A 7,508-nucleotide genomic window follows, 5' to 3' on the forward strand; every position below is an offset into this window, starting at 1 on the left:
GTATGTCTAGGTTTGACTGCTATTGTAACAAAGCAGCCAGAAAGTCAGATGGAGAAAAATCTGTATCTAAAGAATATTTCCAGAATTATTGTCTTTTCGTTTTCGTTTACTAAACATTACTATAATATTTGTGTGTCAGATTGACGCAAATTCATCTGTGTTTAAGGACTGGTGCAGATCTGTTTTGGAGCGAGTATGGTTATGAGCGAGTATTCTAATTCGCCGTCAGTATGGTCAGCCAATCAGAATTGAGACGGTTGCCGCTCGTTACCTGATAGTTATACTAACAGTGGGGCTGGAAGAACTATGTCACTCGCTAGCTTTGAACGCGGACAGTCATGTTACTAGTGCCAGTAAAAATAATGTGTAAGATGAATACTTACTTAGTGTTTGCGTTATTGGTTTGCTAAGTCGATAGTAGTTGTTCTTGAGGACTGTTGGCGAAATTTCAGAGGTTTTGACTAAATCTGTTGGACAGATACTTGCGTGTGAAATATTGGCCTCCATAGTATCCGCATCAGTATTCAACTACTGAGCATCTTTGGCAAGCAGTTCTTTTTTAGAAATCCAAAAAAGGACCAAACGTAATAACTTATATTAGTGGTGAAATTAATGACTGTGAAATCGTTGTTTAATTTGGGTCGGGTTTGGTCAGATTTGTGGCTGCTGTGCGTGTGAAATGTGTGCATGAATCGTGAACTGGTAGGAACTAGCCAATAGTTTAAATGTGGACTGAATAGTACCTTTTCTTTGGTTATCAAGGACAAAATAAACATTATTGTGTGGAAATTTCGTTAATTATTTTCCAGAAGCCAATCCATTTTCTTACTGCCTGATAAAATTGGATGGCAGTATTTCTACAGAACTTTCTTTCATAACTACAGTTGTGCAGCCTCAGTAACTGTAGATATTAGGTGGCGTTTTATATCAACACTGCTTTTACATCATCTTGTAAGTATCTACATTGCCGAGTGAAGGGATATTGAGTAGACGCCGTTCCAAGGTAGGTGAATTTTAATTTGCAGCCGGCGCAGTGACGAATAGACACGAGAAATTAAACCCCGACCCACCGCACTTTGCTGTATACAAGTTCCATGTAAGCAGTTGGTATGGATCACAAGTCACTCCTATTGTAGTGCTCTCCTAGTGTCCGTCTTATAACTGTGCTGGTCTGGAAGTACCTTATAGTACTGTAGCCGGTTACTAACTATGCAGCCGAGGCTGGCAGGAGCAGCGCTTTATATTCTCATCCGCTAGAGGGCGCTCCTGTTGTGGTGCGATCCTTGTCAGAGGGCTATTGGCTGACGTCGTCTCACGGCCTTCTTTGCTATTGCGATCTTCGTCTTCGTGCCGGCGCTTGTCAGTACGCTGGAACAATAAAAATGGCAAGTAAAGTGCGATAAATGACTTTTGTAGCGACGTTCACAATGTAAAATATCCAATTCAGTACACCAACAAACTTTACGATGCGTTATTGGAAAATTCACTTGCTTCGTATTCTTCTGCCCCCCTCCTATACCTTCATTTGTAAGTGTAGTTTCCGATGTCTCTATAATCCAACGTTGTGTTTCGACACGCTATTGCATAGTAAATTGATTTTGAGAAAGTGGTGATCAACTCCAAACATATAACAACATTTGTGGTATGAACGAAGGATGTCTTGCCCTCAGCTACATAATTTCTGTTACTTTTAAAAGTCACCCAACTACCCACTTTTCCTACCCAAAATGTGCGGTATGCACGTAGAACACTGCGAATAGGATTTTTGGTGGGTTGGGATGTTAGCAGTTTCCGTCACAATAGAACCTTATAGTTGAAAACAGAATGGATCGTGCGTATGACTCTGTGCAACACTGTTTTAAGTGTATTAGACTCCAAAAAACAGTGTTTACCACTAAACCTCGTATCACTTCCATCTAGGTCTACAGGGATACTCTGCAAATCAAATTTAAGTGCCTTGTAGAACCAATTATCAAATAACTTACGGAACAGCTGTGTGCGATCGCAGCTCACCAGAATGCTGTCATCTCGGTTCTTTAGTGCATAAAAGGAGGATTGACAGCCACAACCGATCTGCCTTCTGTCATAGCGGAAAGTGCCAATATCCATTCCTCCTAAGTGCCAAACATGCCTCAGTCATTAAGAAGGAAGACGAAACCACCGATGAACCCTTTGGTTTGTGGTTATTATTGGAGAAACTGGACAGTAGTTTTACTTACACTGGCAACATGAATTACACCGAAAATGGTATGCTCCTTAGCGAGAAGAATTTAAATCTGCTTACACCCATTATAGAACCGTTTTGCGATAACGTCGTGCTAGAGAAAATCTGTGATCAAGTGGACAGTCAGGAGCGATTAGAAAAGGGGCGGTCAGTAATTTTGAAGAAGGAGATGTGTGGGTCATTTAAGTATATTATTCAACTTCGTCACTGCAAGACATGGTATCAAGGCAAAGCTACCGTCCCTCATATATGGGAATGGCAGTGTAATAGCAAGACGAATATTTGAAAAAATCGGCAAGGAAGCACTGGAAACCATTACGAAGATATATAAAAAATCCTGTAACTATACCATATAAAGTGGAATATGTCGACATTAAAGAGCTGACTGGAATACTGGAACAGATTGATGTAAATGACCATCACCTTTTGGATTTGGACATAACGCAAGATTTAGCTGGGATGCTTAATACAATCGACATACGTGACTACATAATATCAATCCATGGCTTCTGCATGGAATGAGATTGCCAGGGAGGCAGCAAAGTGTTTGTGGACAACGATAAGACAGTTGGGATCGTCCGTGTACCGTGGCTGAGCCCCCATCATAGAGTAAAGATATATAACACATTTGTATGTCAAACCACAAGCCTGTGAGGGAACCATCTTATACTTTTGATAAAGTGTCCATACGAGAAACATTTATGTCTTCCTTGGCTAAAGAACATGATATTACCAGGCTGGAGGTTACGATATACATACAAATAATGGATCATGTGTTTGACCCTGTGAAAGATTGCTTAAGTGTATTAAATGCACTAACAGGATTTACAGTGTGCTCCGCTCTACTTTCTGCCAACTGCTTCCTTAAGGCGTCATTTAACGAGTCACTTATGGAACATCTGTTGTGTGATGTTTAACAACCTTCTGCAGTGTGTCTATGTGGTAATAAGAACTGACTGGCGTACGAGTAAGTCTTCCAGACACTTAAGACCTTGCCGGCATTGCTTAAATTGATATGGTTGTATCAAGGCCTCTGGCATCACATCATTTGCACGGATGATCCTTTGTAGTTTATTTTGTGTGCTGTAATGATTTTTTTATGTAAACGTGACAGTCTGCATAAAATGTGAGAAAGGTAATGTTTGTTGCTAAGTCGTATATATATTTCATGGATTTTGGTTGTGGATGTAATCATGAGTACACACAAGGCACTGTATCGAATTTATGCCATCTGCTCCACATTACCTAGTATTCAATCTGATCGTATGACTTTGGTCCTTATTTTTTGTGTGAAATTACATCTATATCTACATAGTACTGTGCAAGCCACCGTACGGTGCGTGGCGGAGGGTACCTGCACCAATATTAGTCATTTCCTTTCCTGTTCCACTTGCAAATAAAAAAAAATGCTTCAAATGGCTCTGAGCACGATGGGACTTAACATCTGAGGTCATCAGTCCCCTAGACGTAGAACTACTTAAACCTAACTAACCTAAGGACATCACATACATCCATGCATCAGGCAAGATTCGAACTTGCGACCGTAGCAGTAGAGCGATTCCGTACTGAAGCGCCTAGAACCACTCGGCCACACCGACCGGTTGCAAACAAAGCGAGGGAAAAACGACTGTCTATAAGCCTCCATATTGTCACCTCCCCACGAAAATAAAAGCATAATAATGGCCCGCATGTAAACTCCCCACAAAAATAAAAAACAATGATAATGAGCTAAAATGTAAACTGCCCACATAATTATGTTAATTAATAACGCAAAATGGAGTCAATCGTAACCTCGCCACAAAATTAAGGAATGAAAATTGACCATAAACCCACACAATAAGTAACTTCCTAACAGAAATAATAATATCTGGTAAATATTATAAGGGCAGCAACGCTGACCTTCGGCCCTGTGAAATAATTAAACCTGATAAATTTTATAAGGACAGCAGCGCTGACCTTCGGCCCTGTATTCTGAATAAAAACCAAAAATTCTTACCTCAATAAAAACTGCATCTACATCTGCTCTTATTTATCGACACAGCTTCGTGCAATGCTGGCGTATATTTAATTTTGATTCTTGGAGGAAAAGCATAGGAAATATTCTTTAAATTGAAATGATTGTTTTTCTTTAAATGAGTTACTCCATGAAAGAAATTATTATTGGGGCATTTTTTGAACAAATTAATTACAATTAACATACATTGTAAGTAGGCTGTTTAGGTTTTTTTATTGGTAACGCCACCTCTGTATGAAAATCACTGGCTGTGCTGTGTGCAGTCTGTGGCTGCTTTGCATTGTTGTAATACTCGCCATTGTAGTGTTAGGCAGCTGGCTGTTAACAGCGCGTAGCGTTGCGCAGTTGGAGGTGAGCCGCCAGCAGTGGTGGATGTGGGGAGAGAGATGGCGGAGTTTTGAAATTTGTCATGAACTGCTATATTTATATATGATGATATCAAGGTAAATACATTGTTTGTTCTCTATTAATATCTTTCATTTGCTAACTATCCCTATCAGTAGTTAGTGCCTTCAGTAGTTTGAATCTTTTATTTAGCTGGCAGTAGTGGCGGTCGCTGTATTGCAGTAGCTTGAGTAGCGAAGATTTTTTTGAGGTAAGTGATTTGTGAAAGGTATAGTTTAATGTTAGTCAGGGCCATTCTTTTGTAGGGAATTTTGAAAGTCAGATTGCGTTGCGCTAAAAAATATTGTGTGTCGGTTTAAGCACAGTCCTGTAAAATTGTTCAAAGGGGACGTTTCATATGTCGACCCTTAGCCGAGGATACCTCACTGGAATCTTCTGATTTTTTTCTTGTAGTTTGTGTAATTAGTGTAGCTTTTGTTTATTGCTAGCGCGTAATTGTAGAGAAAATCTCCTTTGTAGTTGCAGTCTTTCATTGTTGTACAGTAAAACAGTTGTGGCATGCATGTAGATTTGCACCAAGTATTTCGCAGCTGCAATTAACTAGATATTATTTTCAGTGTTATGTTAATGTGTTCTCTTATTTTTGGTCTTCAAATTGTGTTTTTCTGTGTTGTCGTGTGAAATACTGTGACAATAATGGCGTGTGAAAAACGTAACACTAGGCTCCAAAGTAAACTGAGAAATAATAGTGACGACGAGCGTAGCTTGCCAGCACCACTGTGTAATGAATTAACAGACATTCAAAGTAGTAATTTGGTAACTGTGCATAGGGAAATGGAGCGGGCGTCAAACAATGGCGTGGACAGTGAAACAATTAGTGCAGAGGGAAGCATTATCGATCGATCGGTCGGCAACAGCTCGCCTCAGGAATCGGGAATGACAGGACACAATTTTGCAAATATTGTAGATTCAGGTTTTGGATCCTCACCGTTTTCTCAAATAAGTCAAGACACATTTTCTGCTTGTCAAAATGTGAACGTTTCCGGTGCAAATTCACTGCCGAAAAGCACTGAGGAACATGTTCCAGACACCAGTGCATTGTTATTACAATTAATACAACAAATGGGACAAACACAACAAAAGCTTCAAAAGTTAGACACAATGGAACAAAATCTTCGAAAGTTAGACACAGTGGAACAAAATCTTAAAAAGTTAGACACAATGGAACAACACCAGAGACAAACACAGCAACAGTTAGACGCAATGGAACAAAATCTTCAAAAGTTAGACTCATTGGAGCAAACTCTTGAACAAACACGTGAGGATTTAACTACTGAGTTACATCACATTGAATCGAAATGTCAAAAAGTCTGTAATGACGTAAAAACACAAATTTGTGAGCATTTCCAACCTATTTTTTCGCGTCATGAAAATGCACTACAGAATCACGAAGCAGCCATAAAAGAACTGTAAACTATTGTTCATGAAAATCATGAGACCTTGCAAGCTAAATTGGACTCAGTTGCATCTACCGATTCGGTTACGCAACTTGCAAAAACTCAGAAAAACTTAAAGGACACAGTAGATACTCTGAAACTTGGTTCAGAAAAACACACTGAGGAAATAAGTACACTATCGGATAAAGTAGCCGAACTATCAGATCAGTTCACTAACTTATCTACAAAGGTAGATGATGATCTGAATGACAGAACACCTGTAGCCTTCGCTGACACTGAAGAGTATGAAGAAATTAGAAAATTCAAACAAAATCAAAATCAAATCAATACACAGTACAAAAGAGAAATCCGGGAAGTGCAAGATCAGCTGACACAGGTAATACAAGAATTACGTATTTCAGAGGACACTCGCGCCCCAACACGGGAAGAGGGACTTAGAAATACGGAACACCCACAAGATAATAACACAGGACACTTCGGAAATTATGAAAGAAATTGGCAAGGTACACCGAATTTTGAGATGGAACCGCCGACACGACGTAACAATGACCGACATGCGACTCGCCGACACGATGATTTTGACTATAAGCTGTTCATTACTACACGTAGATTGAAAACGTTTAAGAATTCTGCCAACGACATTCATCCACAAGCGTGGCTCCATCAATTCTCTCATTGTTTTCCTCCCAACTGGTCATTGCAGCACAGATTAGAATTTATGTGTGGCTACTTGGAGAATGAACCAGCTGTAAGAATGCGATCGGTCATTAACGATTGTCACAGTGAAGGAGAATTTTATCATGCCTTCCTCTCAGCATATTGGTCTCAAGCCACACAAGACCGAGTAAAACATAGCATCATAATGATGAAACGTTTTGAACAATCTGAATTTTCCAGTCTTATGAAATATTTTGAAGACATTTTGCATAAGAATCAGTATCTTTCAAACCCATACAGCCCCTCAGAACTCATCCGCATTTGCTTAATCAAACTGCCTGAACATTTACAACATATTATTTTGGCAGGACGTTGCAAAGACGACATTGAAGCATTTCAGGGACTCTTACAAGAACTGGAAATTGACACTGACAATCGCGGAACGCGAAACCAGGAACACAACGATTACAGGTCACATCCGTCGCAATTCCGCGATGAAAGAAGTAATAACTGGACACGACAAGGCTATTCTCACAACACAAATCGTGACCAAAACAGACACCACCCATATGACAACCGTTGGCAGAGTAGTAATAACTACAGGGAAAGATCACCTCTCCGTGGCAATGACTATCACAGAGACAATCACAGAAACAGACAATATGGGAACCAAAATAAATATTATCAAGGGAGACAGAATAACTTTAGACGCAACGGACCAGCGCGCAGTTACGATTCAGGGAGACATTCTCAACCACGTGACAGACAAGGACGAAACTACGGAACCTACCGACATGACGACAGACGATAT

The sequence above is a fragment of the Schistocerca nitens genome, chromosome 3 (genome assembly GCF_023898315.1).
Source record: "Schistocerca nitens isolate TAMUIC-IGC-003100 chromosome 3, iqSchNite1.1, whole genome shotgun sequence".
Classification (NCBI taxonomy): domain Eukaryota; kingdom Metazoa; phylum Arthropoda; class Insecta; order Orthoptera; family Acrididae; genus Schistocerca; species Schistocerca nitens.